Source organism: Hyperolius riggenbachi, chromosome 5 (genome assembly GCF_040937935.1).
Source record: "Hyperolius riggenbachi isolate aHypRig1 chromosome 5, aHypRig1.pri, whole genome shotgun sequence".
Taxonomy (NCBI): Eukaryota; Metazoa; Chordata; class Amphibia; order Anura; family Hyperoliidae; genus Hyperolius; species Hyperolius riggenbachi.
The window spans coordinates 315280903-315299778 of record NC_090650.1 but is presented as its reverse complement, the minus strand read 5'-3'; the positions used below and the strand labels follow the sequence as shown (position 1 = coordinate 315299778).

Below are 18876 nucleotides of genomic sequence, written 5' to 3'. Positions count from 1 at the left end.
GGGTTCTGTGGTCTTTAAAAAAAACAAAAGGTGTCACTTACCTGGGGCTTCTACTGGACCCCTACAGCTATCAAGTCCCACGCCATCATTGAAGCCCCCTCCGATACTCGCCACGGGTCACCTAGCAATTATTCGTCTAACTAGATGAATAGCACTGTGGCTGCGCAGCCGTGGCCACGCACGTCCTCGCTCCCGTGCGCGTCATCAGGAGCTTACTATGTAGGCGAAGTACAAGAAAACTTCGTTCTGCGTGCAGGAGCGAGGACGCACGCCGCAGAGGCGTGGGACTTGATAGGTGCAGGTGGCTGGTAGAAGCCTCAGGTAAGCGACACTTTTTGTTTTTTTAAAGGCCACAGAACCTCTTTAAAAAAAAAAGTTTAGAGTCAGGATGATACCATTTATTGGCTAACTTAAAGAGGAACTCCAGTGAAAATAATGTTGTAAAAAAAGTGCTTCATTTTACAATAATTATGTATAAATGATTTAGTCAGTGTTTGCTCATTGTAAAATCTTTCCTCTCCCCGATTTACATTCTGACATTTATTACATAGTGACATTTTTACTGTGGGCAGGTTATGTAGCTGCTCCTAGCTGTTTTGGCTGTTAGAGACAGCTGTAAACAGCTAATTCCTGTCTGTGAACATTGTTACATTGTGGCAGTTTGTCCAGAGTACCGCGGTACTCAGAGCTTCTTGTGCCCCCCTGATGGTCTGTTTGTGAAAAGCATCATATTTCTCATGTAAAAGGGGGTATCAGCTACTGATTGGGATAAAGTTCAATTCTAGGTTGGAGTTTCTCTTTAAAATAATTAGATTAAGCAAGCTTTTGGCTGTGCAGCCTTCGTCAGACATAAATCCTGTTTTCTTACAAGCTGTTGGAACAGACAGCTATATACTGGTACATGCAACATCAAAAGGAGACACATAGATTTTTTTGCAGGCATAAATATGTCATTAAAATGCCTTAACCGGTTCGGCCTATGTGGACGAGCTTTCTCGTCCAGATAGGCACTGCTGCTGTCGTCGGCTCGCGCGCGCGATCGGGCGCGCCCCCGCGTGCTCCCGCTGCCCACCGCTAGCCCCCCGATCAGTGAATGGGAATATAATTCCCATTCACCGATCTAACTTCCCCGCAGAAATACTGACGCTTTCTCTCCAGAGAGCGCGGTATTTCTGCCCCCAGGAAACTTCTCCCCAGCATTTTAGTTCCTGGATGCGAGATCGTTCGCATCCAGGACATTTTTCTCACTGCCAAATAGTAAACTGCACCCACATACATTTTAAATAAATTTAATAAAAAAAAAATATTATTTTACATTTAAAATTAGCAGTTTCCCTCCCACACCAAAAATTACCCACATACACTTTTTTTTATTAAAAAAAAAAAAAAATACAATTAAAAAACAAAACAAAAACAACATAAATAGTTACCCAAGGGTCTGAACTTTTTAAATATGCATGTCAAGAGAATATGTTATTATATTATTTAAAATTATAAGCTTATAAATAGTGATGGACGCAAATTGAAAAAATGCACCTTTATTTCTAAATGAAATATCGGCACCATAAATTGTGATAGGGACATCGTTTAAACGGTGTAATAACCAGGACAGATGGGCAAATAAAATACATGCATTTTAATTATGGTAGCGTATATTAATTTCAAACTATAATGGCCAAAAACTGAGAAATAATGAATTTTTTCCGTTTTTTTCTTATTCTTCCTGTTAAAATGCATTTATAGTAAAGTGGCTCTTAGCAAAATGTACCCCCCAAAGAAAGCCTAATTGGTGGCAGAAAAAAACAAGATATAGATCAATTCATTGTGATAAGTAGCAATAAAGTTATAGGCGAATGAATGGGAGGTGAACGTTGCTCGGATGCATGAGATTTTCGGCACTGCGGTGCTGAACCGGTTAAATTAAACAGAACATCTAAATGATGTCTTGAGAGGTCTCAAGAAACCATTTAGATGTTCTGTACCCAGGTAAACTCTTTTGGGCCAATGGAAAAGAGGTCCAGTTATTTAGGCAAACGGTTAAAGTGGACCCAAATTAAAAATACAAGATTTCAGAAATAACATCTATTTTCTAAATTATAATAATAAATAGCAGCCTTTTTTCAGCTGCATGATGACAAATATAAAATATTTTACATTTATTGGAGGAACCCCTCCCTTCCTTTCAAATTGCCGTGATTTTTCCGGCAAACTGGTGGAGTAGATGGTGTCCGGCAATGGAGGAATTACTAATGGCTACCCCCAGTATAACCCTAGTTATGCAAAGAGAAGGGTGAAAAGCATACACTGAAATGATCATAGGTTTGAAGGAGTGTTTATTTATCTTTGTATGTGTCAGAGTGGTGCAACTAAATAGTTTTAATTAAAAAAATGTTTGGTTTGGGTCCGCTTTAAAGGACAACTGTAACAAAGAGGCATATGGAGCTATATTCAATGAATATACTAACCAGTTTAAAAACCTATTTTTCTCAATTGTCGCTGACATGTAGATCACTAACCTGAAACAGGCATGGGGAAGTTCGGAGCTAGAGATACGTAATAAAATCTATTTTTCTGTTGACAAGTATATTTTAGACACTGGATCTACAGACAGCAGCAGTTTTCAAGTAAGTGAAGTGCAGCAATAGGGACTGACTCATGAAAGGAAGGACTTTTCCACTTGTTTCATCAAAAAAGGACACCTGTTTTCTGTTCATTGCACTCAGAAATGGAATACCAAGAAGAGCCATTAACTCCCTTCAAGAATAGTGGAGTTACCATTTATAATCCTCCACAGGCTGTGCCTGCCATGCTACATGTTTCCAGCCTGCACACTCAGGTTTCTGAGCAAGAGAGCATGAACAGACTGCAGCACACACAGGCATTCCCAAATTTTAAGTTTAATTTTTCTATTGTGTAAATTACCTAGGAGGGTGTGCGTGGTCCACGCTGCACCCCTTCCTTTACTTTAATGGCTAGCTGCTTCCAGGTCAAGTGGACATTTGCATAGAGGATAGGATCCCTTCCAATAAGATGACCTTACTGAGGTGGAAGGGTCTAGTACGAAATGTTTTACATGCAAACTGTTTTGGAAGCTAACATTCTCCATTAGTGTAAATTGTAGCACCTGTTTCAGATGAAATTGGGTGCATTTATACCTTCAAAAGGCTCTGCCCATTTCCACCTTTCTCCTATTCACTAACAGGTCTGCTCCACACACAGCCATTTCCACCCTGCTCCCTTTCACTAACAGGACCGCTCCACACACAGCCATTTCCACCCTGCTCCCTTTCACTAACAGGACCGCTCCACAGACACAGCCATTTCCACCCTGCTCCCTTTCACTAACAGGACCGCTCCACAGACACAGCCATTTTCATCCTTCTCCCTTTCACTAACAGGACCGCTCCACACACACTGCAATTTCCACCCTGCTCCCTTTCACTAACAGGACCGCTTCACAGACACAGCCATTTCCACCCTGCTCCCTTTCACTAACAGGACCGCTCCACATACAGCCATTTCCACCCTGCTCCCTTTCACTAACAGGACCGCTCCACACACACTGCAATTTCCACCCTGCTCCCTTTCACTAACAGGACCGCTCCACAGACACAGCCATTTTCATCCTTCTCCCTTTCACTAACAGGACCGCTCCACACACACTGCAATTTCCATCCTGCTCCCTTTCACTAACAGGACCGCTCCATACACACTGCAATTTCCACCCTGCTCCCTTTCACTAACAGGACCGCTCCACAGACACAACCATTTCCACCCTGCTCCCTTTCACTAACAGGACCGCTCCACACACACTGCACTTTGCACCCTGCTCTCTTTCACTAACACGACCGCTCCACAGACACAGCCATTTTCATCCTGCTCCCTTTCACTGACAGGACCGCTCCACACACACTGCAATTTCCACCCTCCCCCTTTCACTAACAGGACCGCTCCACACACAGCCATTTTCATCCTGCTCCCTTTCACTAACAGGACCGCTCCACACACACTGCACTTTCCACCCTGCTCCCTTTCACTAACAGGACCGCTCCACACACAGCCATTTCCACTCTGCTCCCATTCACTGACAGGACTGCTCCACACACACACATACAGCCATTTCCACCCTGCTCCCTTTCACTAACAGGACCACTTCCAGTGGCGTAGCTAAGGAGCTATGGGCCCCGATACAAGTTTTACAATGGGGACCCCCAAGCACTCTATACATAACAATTGATATGGCGCACCAAAACCCGCCAATGGCAACTACAGTGTCAGAGGTGTAAGAAGGGGATGGGGAGCACTTTGTTAATGATTACCACTATTCAAAGTTTATAGAAGTGATTATTATGAGCACAGGACCAATAGAGAGCTAATACTGTAGTTAAGGGAAGGCCCTTCAGGCCCCCTCTGGCCCAAGGGCCCCCATGCGGTTGCAACCTCTGCACCCCCTATTGCTACGCCCCTGACTGCTTCACACACAGCCATTTCACCCCTTCCCCCTATTCACTTACAGATAAACCACAAGGATGAGACAGCACTCATGGATCGAAGAACAAGTGCACCATGACCTTCGCCTACTGCACCACCAGGGCTGAGTGGCAGAAATGTAACTGGGATTGAACTTGATACTGAACAGCAGAACATGATAGACCGTAAACTGCACAAAAATACATCATTGATTTGTGTCAGAAGAACAGTGTGGCAAGTGTTCCTATAGATATGAAACAACTGCACATGAAAGTTGCCTGAGAGTCGCACACGGCTCCTAAACTAGGAGTAGAAGGACATGTTCTGCTTATTCTGCTGGCTGTTCTTTCACCCATTGCACATGACTAACATGACTTTCTAAAACCCTTCCATGATATTTACCAAGTAAAATTTATATTTTCCTCATTGGAGAGGAAATGAGTGATTTTCTAGGTTGGCATTGCACAAAAGACATGTTCATCTCTGTGGATAAATGGAGCTGTCATCGAGACACAAGTAATTGCAGACATGGCATTGGCAATCAAACACACAGGAATTCATTTCTGCTATCTCCAGCGCTATGGAGCTGTAGATAAATGACAGACTCGTTCAGCCCTAACGATAAAGAAATCCTGTTTTTCATTCAGCCTTCATGAAAGAGGGTCTATCTCACTGACAGCAATGATACATATACTATTATCAGATAACAGTCTACTTCCTATATAGCTTTCATTTATTTTTTGTCTTAGTATTTTTTATGGCCAAAAAAGCTAACATTAGTCTTGCTGAAGTCATAAAGAAAATTATGCCAATCCCTACCAGAAGCATGCTGGGAGTGATGTCATCAAAGGCTGTAGGGAGAGTCACTCATTATCTGCATTAGTTAAGCTGTTAACAGATTTACAGCGATAATAGGGCCATGATTCATCAGTTATCTTCTGCTGCATATTGATACTTGTTCAGAAATGCAAAGCTCCAAATTGTTTCTTTTATGGAAGGACAGGTCCCTCTTTGGAAAGCAAATTCCTCTGTCCCTCTATCTCCGGTAATGCGGCGATTTCGGGGTAAGTCACTCATGCGTGCCCCCACCACGCACCTGTTGCGTCATCACGTCGGTCAACGTATGAGTCTTGTGCATGTGCATTTCAGTCTTTAGAGAACTGTGCATGCACAGGACTCTTACGGTTACTGGCGTGATGATGCGATGGGTGCGTGTCGGAGGCGCACACGTGCGACTTCACCCGAAGACTTTGCCCGAAGTTGCTGCATTGCCGGAGCTGTCAGCGGGACCGCAGAAGCAGCCAGAAGGATGGCGGGGAACCTCCCGGACTACGGTGGGCTGGAGGAAGCCACATGTAAGTCCAGTTTTCTTTTTTTTTTTGCCACCGCTTAGGATCCCTTTCAATTCATATATTTCTTAATTTAAAATGTTAATGTGAAGAAAAACTAGTGATGATAGTAAGGACCAGTGTGGTTTGAATTCCAAAACTACATCTTTTGCTTATTGATTTTTAGCAGTATGCTGGGTGTGGCTGGGGGTGATTAGAGGTGAGGCAGGGACGTGTCTTAAAGCGGATCCAAGATGAAAAACTAACTATAACAAGTAACTTGTCTATAGATCTTATCTAAAGTTTAGATAGTTTACATAACATATCTAGGTGCAAACAGCTTCAAATGTTTATGATTATTTATTCCTGTGATACAATTAGGGCAGCCATGTTCTGTTTGTCACATTGTCACAGGCTGAGGGCTGGAGATGCTATCAGCTTGCCTGTGTGTAAATTCAGTCCCCTCTCCTCCTCCCTCCTCCCCTCTGCCTCTGAAATCTCTGGCTAGTAACCTCCTCCTCCTCATGCCCAGACTGAGCTCCCATAAGCCCTTGCTACAGTGCCAAGGCACTGTGAAAAGCTGTGGGTGAGGCTTGTTTAGTTTATAGGGAATTAGAGTATTAAAACAAAACTAAAAAAAATATTTGGCTTGAGGAATGCCCTGTAAACTATCTGAAAGTAACACAATTATGCAATGAGTAAAAGTTTATCTCGGATCCACTTTAAAGTGTCTCTCTTTCTCATCTCAAAAATTTGATAGGTATGAAAATGCATGCTGGGAACTAACAAGATGGGATGGGAGAGAGTGGCAGGATGGGTGCTGCTGCAGGGAAATACAGTAGCACCAGCTGAAAAAATCCAACATCTGTGTTTATTACCTTTTTTTATTACAAAGTGGAATTTTTACCTTCCCCCAGAGAGAAGCCTATTCAGTCAGTAAGGCTGCATCTGAGAGCCCTGCTATCCTCCTCCCAGTGGTACCACTACTTACTGATTCCAGTGTTCATTTCCTGGCAAGCATCATATCTCAGCCATACCTCCTAACATTTTGATATAAAAAAGAGGGACCCCTTTAAGGCACACCCCATCACACCCTAGCCACGCCCCACCACACCCCTAGTCGTGCCCCCACTACACCCCTAGTCAGGCATATCATAAAGAATTTTTCGGACTATAAGACGCTCCTAAACATAAGACGCACCTAGGTTTAAAGGACAAAAAACAGGGGGGGGGGGGGGGATACCCTCTTTCCCTGAAAATAAACAAAAGTTTGCTTTCCTAAAACAGAAAGAATTTGCGATAATTCAGGTTGGAGTGAGCTTGAGATGTTTCCCAGTGCATCACTGCTGAATATATGCAAATTAACCATTGTACCCTTAGAAGCTAAACACACCTCCAGAACCGCTGGAATGCAATGATGTGTCAGCTTGTTAATTTGCACAGAGCCATAATAATCCAACATGCATACAGACTGTTTCGGATTGTTTGATCCTCATCAGTGCATGGCATGGATTAATTTGGCTCTATGGAGTAGGGCTTGTAAATCCGAGAGGCACAGACTAACCAGCAAGCTCATGGTGACCCAGAACTCATTGGAGTGTGTAAGGGACTACAATGGTCCTTAATAAGTAAGGGGGCTTTTAGGACCATTGTAGTCCCTTACACACTCCAATGAGTTCTGGGTCACCATGAGCTTGCTGGTTAGTCTGTGCCTCCCTGAAAATAAGACCTACCCTTAAAATAAGCCCTAGCTGGAATTTTGAGCATGCTTGAAATATAAGCCCTACCCCAAATATAATCCCTAGCCGAAGTTAAAGAGGAGGAAGAGTTGGCCAGTAAGCAGTGACACAGCGGTGCAGTACTGATCGGGCACTGATCCTGTCATCCCAGCACACCTCCAGGTTATCAGCTGTATGCAGGGATAACAGGGCAGGTGCCTGACCAGTACAGTAGCATACCTTAAAATCCAGGATCAGCACAGTACAAAGGAACAGCAAATGTTCTGCTGAGATACACTTCCTGATATAAATATAAGACATCCCCCAAAAATAAGCCCTAGCACATCTTTTGGAGCAAAAATAAATATAAGACAGTGTCTTATTTTCGGGGAAGCACGGTATATACTAAACCTGGTGCATCCATGGTGAAGGGGCATCTTGTGGATTATGCCCCCTTTGTACATCATGCCCCCTTGTACCTCCCTGTGTCCCCCTTGTGTCCTCTGTTTGTTCCCCTGTGTCCTCCTCTCCATGGGCACAGTACAGGGAGTCCCAGACATTGTGGGTGGGAGGTTTGTATTGGCAGGCATTCACAAGCCAGGAACTCTCTGCATTTTGACTATAAGACGCAGTGACTTTTTCCCCCCACTTTTTGGGGGAGAAAAAGTGAGTCTTATAGTCCACAAAATACAGTAATAAGCAAAAGAGGTAATTTTATAGTTCAAACCACGATGGTCCTTTTTATGATCATTACTTTTACCTCATATTAACATTTGAAAATAAATAAATTAAAAGACCAAAATAATGTTTATAGTCTATTAAATATATTTTTTCTGAAAGAGGGACAAATGAGGAAGAAAGAGGAACAGAGGGACTGGGTTCCAAAAGAGGGACTGTCCCTCCAAATGAGGGGACAGTTTGGAGCTCTGTCTCAGCACGTCTCTGGATGGTATACATGCATGTAAAGTGGCATACATGAGGATAGCCAGGTCTATCTATTTAGCTCTCAACACCAATGCAAAGAATGAGTGTGAAGTCACATGTAAGGAGTGGGATCCCATTCCTGGTCACATGGGGTATGTGAACCTGAGCAGCATTGGATGGTACTGAAGGCCATATGGGTGGAGCCAGACAGAAAGATGTAAATACATTTTTAATGTAAATATAAAAAGCAGTAAAGATAATTACTTAGAGGAAAGATAACACTGAGAATTGGATCTAGCCCCACAGCTCTGACTTTACAGTCTGATTAATCAAGAATCAGAGTCAGAAAGAGGAGAGATGAAAACATTCTAGAAATCTCTGAATCTCGGGATATAATGAAACCGATTTATTATAATAAATAGACTCTTGTTTTCCAGCAAGGCCGAGTGGAAAGTAATACTACCCTATTTCTGTGACTGAAAATGCACTTTGAATTAAACAAAATGTGAATGGTTGGTAAAAGTGGGTGAGTCGATTCAGGCACGCAAGAATTGTTCTGATGTCTCGGCCCTTGAGGTGGAGTTGGGCACTGTAGGTTCTCGTCTTGCGGAGCGTGGGTACCCAAGGTGGATGATAGAGAGGGGGAGGAGGCAGACTCTGATGAGGACCAGGGAGGAACTTCTAACCCCTGGCTCTCATGGGACATTGTCGCGGTCGAACAGTGACACAGTTTTTGTGACTACTTATAGACAGGAATACAGACAAATCACACAGATTGTGAGGAAATGTCTGCCCGTGTTACAGGCCGATGACACCCTTAATGCAATTCTCAAACAGGGAGTTAGATTTGCTAGCAGAAGCGCCCCTACACTGGGGAGCATTTTGTCCCCCAGTCTGTTCTCTTCCAATACCCAACGGCCATGCTGGTTAACCACTCTTGGCTCATATAGATGCTACTTTTCAACCTGCAACTATTGTGTTGTCCATAATTCTACTCGTTCTGTTATTTCTTTTTCTAACGGCAATACCTTTCCTATGAAACAATATATTAATTGTGACACCAAGTTCGTGGTTTACCTCATCTCATGCTCCTCATGTCATGTTCAATATGTGGGGTGTAGTACCCGACACCTCAGACAACGAATAGGGGAGCATTATAGGGGTGTCGGGTGGTTAACCATGGAAGTGTCGAATTTGGCTAAGCATTTTAGATTGGTCCACTCGGGCGTTATGTTCTCTTTTTCATTCCAGGGCATTGAGCGTGTCCAGAGTCCTACGAGAGGAGGGGACGTTTATAAACGACTCCTTACTCGGGAGGCATATTGGATTTTTCAATTAGGGACACGCTCACCAAGAGGCCTTAACGCCAGATGGGACCTAAACTTGGTCACTTAACGTGGGCGTACCGTCCCCCCCCCCCCCCCCTTTTTTGGTTGTGTTTTTATCTTGTTTCATTCAATTATATGTTTATCTTCATGAAGATTGCTATATTTATTGCTGCGTAATACTGTTCTTTGTATAATCATATGTATTTACATTTCTATTTTTGTACCATGTTTTTATGTATTTGATTACACTGATTGAGGATTTCCTCAGTTTTTATGTATACACTTCTTTGTGGGTGGGGTTTTCGAGCTTGTGTTACTGGGTGTGGCGCCACTCTATATATGGGCCACCCCTGTTCACTTGCACCTATGCTATGATTAAGGACGTGTAACGTCCGAAACATGTCAGCAATGACTCAGCATGTGGTGATGGATTTTAGCTGGTCATGTGTTTGATTCAATAATAATTTAAATAAATAAATATAAAATTAAATATCAATAATAATTCAAGCTATTTTGACTCTACCGACATCGTGCGGAATTCACTTTCTATGTTACTGGATCTGGGGTCTGAGCAGCCCGTTTTCCCGCACTGTCGACGGAGTTTGTGAGCGGAGTTCCACTTAATTCACCTTAATAAATCATCAGTTGTCAAATTTTTTCGGGTGGAGACAGCTTCATACTAGGAAACTTTGGTGGATTTGGACAGATATAAATTACTTTTTTTTAACTGTTTACTATTTGACAAGCTGATACCTATCTCATATGAATTAAAGACTATAGAATACACATTTTCAAAACAAAGTGAAACTATTTTACTCAATTTGCAAATTTGAACTGATCATCAAATAACAATAACAGTAGCTAAAAGCTTTGACATTGCTACCTTCATGTGACATAATTTCAACAGCACTAAGCTAATATTACGCAATCCTCAGCATCATTGCCTAATCTGATCTCACATCAAGCTACACACTGAAGCAAGAGTTTTCTGGCTGAATTATTGGAGCTGCTCCTATGGCCTCCACTAGTGCTTTTGAAATATTCATAATTAATGCTTTAGAATTACGAGACTGAAAAATAAACAAATAAAAAACCAAACTGAGTTTGGTTTGACTGCAACAAGCAGTATACAGGTGCATTCCCTTAGGGCCCGTTTCCACTATCGCGGTTTCCGCCGCGAATCCGCAGAGTTTCGCTGCAGGCAAAACGCTCGGGAAAACTCTGCCATAGGGTATAACGGCGCCGCCGGCCGAATCGCTTGCGGTAGCTTGCGGTACCCCCGCACAATTCGCAGCGGAGGCTGCGATTCCCATAGCCGTGCATGGCCTGCGATTGCCGCCCACCTGCTCAGTGCCGGCATGCGTCTTGCAGACGCACGCCGCACTAGTCGAAATAAGCCCTAAACGTTTTCCCTAAAGCACAGGACTAAAGGACATTTAAAATATACCCGAGGCGGATTCAGATAGGGCAGATGGGGGCACAGAGGCATGTTCCCTGCTCCATGCCATGCCTCTGTGCCCCCTACGAACTGCTCTCTGCCCCCCTGCTCTGTACTGCGCCCCCTGAATCTACCAACAGCCCGCTTTTCCATAGACTAACAGGGGAACACTCCTGCAAAACGCCCTCTCTGGTGTTAGGAACGCCACTTCCCTGCCTCTCCATGGCCATTAACTGCCTTAACTCTGCCCCTTTTCCACCTCTCCTTCTTCTCTTCAGCAGCGTGGTGACCTCGGGCTTGCAACCATTTTATTATTATTATTTGAAAATGAAACTGAAGGTTTATGTTACTTGCTGTAGGAGCACCAGTAATGGTCTCTACCTGATCCTGCTAGTGCCCCGAGGTTAGGTAGAATTTTTTAATCTAAAATTATTCTGGCCCGTGTTCTCTTTAAACTGGTAGTATGGTGCTGATTATTTGTCTAAATGTCACATTTAGACAAGCACCCATTTGCAGGGTGCGAAACAGCTGTCGACCACTTCGCATGCTGACCCCTCTCTCTCCCGTTCCCGCTGTTTGCTGTGGTTGCAACTTTTTTTAAATTGGATACAATAAAGGTTTTTTTACTGGATGTGCCCAGCCGCTTATGTCTACACTGTTAATGTCACATTTGATGTTTGTGCAATGGTTCAGCCATAGTAGACCGCCAGACCACTGCCAAGAGAGTTGTCAAATGCCAGGTGAATGCCCATGGCACTAGCTGTGCAGCTGCAGCCAGCACCCATCTGAATAAAGCCTAATGAGTTTTGCAGGTGAAGCTAAAATCCAGCCACTGCTATTGACAGTACATTGCATCTTGTACCATACACTATAAGTAAAACACAATTCATATAGCTAGTCTTACTAGTATAGTCAGAGTCCACAAAAATTGTTTGGAGCAAAGCAAGGCCATTTTCTATGAACCACAAAGAGACAATGTGTGGGTGTGTGCTGGGATGGAAGTGGAAATAAAACCACAGTAACATATAGTGTTAATACCCAGATCATGGGGAGCATAAAGGGTGGAGTGCATTCCTCATTTTAGAGTCGGAAAAATAGATCCATTTTTTTATATATTGCTGTTGTTGTCCCACTCCCATCCCTGCACACACCCTAGGACATCAAGAGAAAACAACTGTGCTGTTGGTTGCTTTTACTATCCCTTTATTTTAAATAAGGTCTCATGCACATTTAAATAAGGCCCCTGTAGAAATCCTAACAGCACATGTTAGTTTGATGGGAAAGCTGACAACTAATGTGTTTTCATGTACATGATTAAAACTGATAGCATCTTACTCTTCCTTCTACACCATGCACGTTACTCTAGTTTATGCAGATGTATGTGTTTTAATTCATGTGAACACGCATATCATATGTTACAAACCATGCATGCAAAAAAGAAAAGCCCATCAACATACATCAGATACAGTGTATGTAGCCTATAACTAGCACTAATCAAGAGATTCATTTTCTTACTGTCTGCAGGGCCGACTTTGTACATTTTACCACCCAAGGCCCACTGTCAGCAACCTCTCCTGCCTTCCCATCCTGTGCTCCACTGCTCCCACTGTCCTGAGCCCCCCTGTCCAGTGCTCCCCCCAGGCACATGCAGAGGGGGGATTATGGGTGCCCAAGCACCCTCCTTCTTTAAATTCCCATAAAAGTCCCCTTTGGCTGTAAAAACTAAGCCCCGCCTCTGGCTGCAATAAGTCCCACCCATTTCCCTATAAGAAGCCCCTCCCACACCCACAGGAAGCTCCTCCCCATCTGGGACACTTTGGAGTAAAAAGGTGCCATACAGAAATCCTAGTGTAACCATCCCCACAGCTGTGTGGGAGCAGGTAAGATAGTGTCTCTCTGACAGCAGTGACGTCTCCCTCTCCCAGCATCCACAGTGACCTCTCCCTCAACCTTGCACCCCCAGGGACCTCTCCCTCCACCTAGGACCCATACTGACCTATCCCTTCCCAGCATTAGCACTGCAGTGATCCTGCCTCCACCAGCATCCACACTTACCTCTCCCTCCCTCAGCAACTACATTGACTTTTCCCTCCCCCAGCAGCACCCTTTCTGTCCACAGCAGTACCTTTCCTGTCCTCAGCAGCACCCATAGTGACCTCCTCCAGCACCTAAACTGACCTCTCCCTCCCCCAATGACTTCCCCTTCCTGCTGTGATGAAACGCGGAAAAGCCGCTGCCTCTCAAGGTGAGGCGGCTGTTTCCGCGTCCAGCATGGCGTCACAACGCGGAAAAACCGCCGCATGCCGCATAGGCAGAGCAGCGGAATCCGCATTGGTAACGGCGGAATCCGCATTGGTAACGGCGGAAGCCGCATTGGAGGCGGCTCCCGCACTCGGTTCACTGGATACATTGCAAAACAGTACTGGTGTGGCTGGGACTGATAGTCCACCTAGATTCAGAGTGACACGTGCGCGCGCGCACAGAGGCAGAGCTTATATAACAGCCAGAAGGGAGTCAGCTGACCAGGCGGGTCAGCTGACATTTTCCACTACTCTCATTGGTCCAGCAATTAGGGAGGTCCTGGAGAGGTCCTTGTGTATATATACTGCTGGCTGTTCACTTGCTCTTTGTCTAGCGTTGCGAACACATACGTGGGAGCACTCAGACCCGTAGTCAGATCCTTAAGTGTGCTGGGACCAGCTGGAGCTGTAATCCTACACTTAGCTAGATTCTGTTGATAGCTTAAAGTACTAGTTTGATTGTCATTATCTGTTATGACCTTCTGCCTGCCTGACCATCCTCTTGTATTCTGATCTTGTACCTTGCTATTCTGATACTCTGTTGCCGAACCCCGGCTCGTCCTTAGACTCTGCTTCTGCCTTTTGATCTTGTACCTCGATATTTCTGATACCCTGTTGCCGAACTCTGCCTGTACCTAGACTCCGCCTCTGCCTTCTGAATTTGTACTTTATCTGTCCGTGTGTTACGATCTGGCTTGTCTGACCTCGAGAACCAACCTCACTATTGGAGGCGGTCCCCCGTCCTGTTAGTGACACTTTCTCCTGAGTGTCACTCTCAGACTTCCCTTCCTACTCGCAGCCTGACTCCTCCCGCCTTGGAGAGTTCAGGTCTTCGGAAGGAAGCCGTGCAGTACTCCTCACTGCACTGAGGCTCAGTCCTCTTAGTGTTACTGTTACACCAAACACTACACTCTACTCTAGTACAGAGGTTAGCTGGTATATCGGATTATCGGTGATACTGCAGATCACTTATAATCTGGTATACATCTGTATTCCCAGTGATACTGCAGATCACCGGTAAACAGAACCTCTCTGTGCTCCACCGTTCGTTACACCTGCAACATCCACAATGACCTCTACTTCTTCCACTATCCACCCTTTCCCCCATAGCTGGCACCTAGTACTCACGCTCACATGACCTCAAGTATCTGCACCCAGGCCTGAGATTGCTCCCAGTACTCACACCTGCACACAGCCTCCACTATCTGCACCAAGCACCCACTTAACCAGTACCTGCACCCAAAGTATCTGCATTCAAAACCCATGTGACTGCCAAAGTCCACCCATAGCCAGCACCAAGTATTCGGACCCATGTCACACCCAGTACCTGCACCCAGCACCCACGTGACATCCAGTACATGCTCCCAGATCTCACATGGCATTAAGTATTTGCAATCAACACCCATTTGACACTCGATACCCACCCATAGCCAGAACTCACATGACACTCTGTACCCACAACCAGAACCCACATGGCTCCCAGCATTTGCATTCAGCACCCACATGACAACCAATACCTCCTAGCCAGAAAGGAGGTGGGGGAGGGGGGTTTGCGAAGCCCCTTCTTTAAATTTGAGCACTCCCCACTTAATGACCCTCGGCACAGCCTTGGCTCCCACCATCCTGGGTGTTCCACCTGTCCTGTGCTTCACCCATCCTCTGTTCCACTGCTCTCATTATCCTGTGCTGTGCTCCCCTGTCCAGTGCTCCCACTGCCTTGTGCACCCCCAGCCATGCTTTTCTCAAGCATGTTTCGGACACTCAATATCTATCCTCTCACTACTCACTTCTCAGCATCTCCTCCTGCATCACGTGATTACACACGAGAAGATTGAGATGCCAGGCACTAGTGCGGGAAGTGAGTGATGAGAGGATTGACAACACTGGAGCACCTGGAAAGAGAGAAGCATGGCTACCGCTGTACCTTACAGGATAGGGAGTGTGCACTGGGACACGGGGGGAGTGGGGTTTAACAGCCGCTGTGTACCCTGTGGAAGCAGGGCGGCCGTGGACTGGGTCTGTGACCGCTGCAGTTTACATGTTTGGCGGTTTAACTGCCTGCTGGAGCCCTAGGCCATGGCCTTTGTACTTTGCCTCAAATCCAGACCTGACTGTCTGTGGTTTAAGGTATTATGCTTTCCAGGATGGGGTGAGTGCAACCTTTACCCCTGACTCCGCCCACCTTCCAGGAGTATGCAGATTAAAATCGGCATTACAGAAATATTGCAACAATATGTGCTCAAGTTTATGCAGCAATGGAAAGACCAAATAAAAAGTATTCTCTATTAAGCATCTATTACATTTTTTGCAACAAATATGTACATAAAAGCTTCAGTGTGGAATACCAGTGATGCTAAGTAGGCATTGCATAATTAACACAGCCGCTGCCATATGCTATGATTACTTCGCAATGCTGGTATTCCACTTTGCAGCTTCTATGCAGATGTTTGTTGGAAGAAATTTCAATGCATATTTAATAAAGAAGATTTTATAATCCGTTACTCTGTTAAATTTGTGCGCATGCATAGAGGGAGCTCCTAGGGATTCCAAGGGGGGACCTAACCTTTGCTTAGAGGACTGAGTAGTACATTGGGCCTTATGCAATGCACTTTTTCTACTAGGTGATATTTTCAGATTATAAATAAAATGTCTTTCAAGCCACCAGCAAGCAAGAAAATACTCAGAAAAATGTTGAAATTACTTGTCACCTACTTTTTGGTACTTTTCCCATTGCAGAGTGCAAAAGGTATTTTAAACAGAAGGTGAATAATTATCTCCTAAGAGAAAACTTAACTACTTAAGCCTTTTGGATGTAGCTGCTATGTCCGAAAGGCTGCCCCTGCTGCCGCGGCCAATCGTACGCGCTCCCACCCCCGCCTGTTATCCCAAAGATCAATGAATGGGAACACAGTTCCCATTCATTGATCTAAGTCCCTGTTTGAACGATCGCTGGCTTCTATGAGAAGCTGCGATCGTTCTAAGTTGCACATCCCCTCTTCACTTCCTGTAAGCGTACATGGTAAGCTTATAGGATACCTGAAAAATAAAATGCCTGAGGCCATCTTGTGGCCAGATAGTAAAATTACACCTACATACATTTTTTTAATGAACATAACCACACTTACATATATAATTAACAACTTACTTCCCACACTCCTAAAAATACCCCAATAAAACTTTTAGTAATAAAAAAAAAAACAATAAAAAAAACAAAAACATAAAGAGTTACCTTAGGGTCTGAACTTTTTAATATGCATGTCAAGAGGGTATATTACTATTATTTTTAAATTATGAGCTTGTAAATAGAGATAGACACAAGACTGAAAAAAATCCACCTTTATTTCCAAATAAAATATTGGCACCATACATTGTGACAGGGAAATAGCTTAAATGGTGTAATAACCGGGACAAATGGGCAAATAAAATACGTGGGTTTTAATTATAGTAGCAGTGAAATGAAGAGAAGCGGACTCTGGCACTCCAATGCAGAGGTAATTTATTTAAGCACGGTATACAACTTGCAACAGGTTACAAAACTGCCTGTGTCCATAACTGTTTTGCGTGAAACCACGCCTCCTCAGGACACCAAGGCTCCATTATATTAATTATAGTAGCATTTATTACTTTAAAACTATAATGGCTAAAACCTGAGAAATAATGATTTTTTTTTCATTGTTTTTCTTAATATTCCTGTTAAAATGCATTTTGAATAACATAATGCTTTGCAAAATGCACCACCCAAAGAAAGCCTAATTGGTGGCAGAAAAAAACAAGATATAGATCATTTCATTGTGATAAGTAGTGATAAAGTTATCGGCGAATGAATGGGAGGTGAAAGTTGCTCGGATGCATAAGATGAAAATACACTGAAAGCTGAAGCGGTTAAAAGAAAAAGTGAATGGAATCGGGCCCATTGAGAGATTCAGCAGTAAAATGTTTTATGTGTAAAATAATTATGCTTTCTAAGTTTCTATTCAAAAGCATTACATAACTAGTTTTTTTTTTTTTTTTTGTTAATTATAGTTTTATTAATTCTAGTTTTATTCATTATATTTTGTAGTATTTTGTAACTGAGATATTTTACTCTACAGTTTTAATCACCATTCTCTAGCTAATTAATAGAGGTGCCTAAATGTGAACAAAATGAAAGAAATAGTAAGATACAAATAATTACAGTATGTAGCATTCATATTTATGCCATAAATACTTTGACTTTATAAACTATATTATATTTAAATTCAGAGTAATCATTTATAGTAACAAGCCAGTGCCACACAAAGTCACACACAAAGAAAACTTTTGCACTGATTTTGATCTTATGGAATAAAAGTGACACATGTATTTTTCATATCCAGATGATAATATAGTAATATATTTTGAGTTACAAACATATAAAGCATAATCACAGCCCGACTCAGCCCACTTGAAGCTGCAATGCCAAGATGATGTTAATTCCAAATATTTACACTGGAACCATTTAGTTAAAGCCTCCTCTTTGCACAATAAGCCAATGCTAGGAGACTTAGGGTTTCCTGTACAAAATGGAGATGATCATTACTGCTCTGTTTTGGGGTTTTTTGTTGATCTTAAAATAGAGTTCTGCAAAAAAAATTGTTAAGAAGTGTTAAAAAGACATTTATTGTTAAGAATATTTAGTAACAATTAGCTTGGGATAAAATAAAGCCAGGTAAGTCTTATAAATTTCCACCAGAACGGTGCACATCATCCACTCGGAACGGTCAGTGTGTTAACTTTAGTTCCCACCAGCCATTAGGATAATTACGCTTGGCATGTGACACGAGCGGATCACATCACGTATTAAAATTCGCACTTACCTCGGCACAGCAAATTAGGTTCAAAAACCTTTCAGGAAAAAAAAGGAAAAACACAGAATCCAGTAAAGAGTTTGAAGAGACCAACACTAGGAACTGGACAGCAGTCCAGTGCAAAAATGATGTCTGGTGTCACTGGAATGTCAGAGCCCCAGTCTAAGCCATTTATGGACACATGTCATGATAAATATAGCAGCACAGGAGGGGGAGAGAGACAGACACAGGCTCCTATCTCTTCAGAGACACTTGTCCATGCATACAAGCAGCAATATTATAGATTAGCCATTAAACTTGCTAAGAAATACATTTATCTATAAGGACAGGGCAAAAGAACCAAACTTATGCATATGATGGTTTTCCACTACATGCTAGGCCCTGGCCCGTTTCTTTGGTGCTTTCGGTCAGTGACATGGTTATAACAGTGGTAAACTGGAAGGCAGTGCACTGAGACTTTGACACTTATTATGAGGATGGCCTTCTGTAACACCCAGAAGGCAGTGGGAACTGGCACGAGGGCCACACAGAGAGGCCCAAAATA

General features: G+C 43.5%; 1 protein-coding gene across 3 annotated transcripts in view; it reads right to left on the bottom strand.

The window, feature by feature from the left end:
* The window catches only part of MYOM1 (myomesin 1), a 156103-nt gene extending 137619 nt beyond the window's left edge, over positions 1-18484 (bottom strand). For 2 of the 3 annotated variants that reach the window (XM_068237223.1, XM_068237222.1), the window contains exon 1: positions 18342-18483. The gene's annotated coding sequence lies outside the window, so the exon portion shown is untranslated. Of the gene's footprint in view, positions 1-18341 lie in introns of all 3 variants that reach the window. The other variant, XM_068237221.1, reaches the window with a different exon arrangement.
* Between the last annotated feature and the right edge of the window lie 392 nt (positions 18485-18876).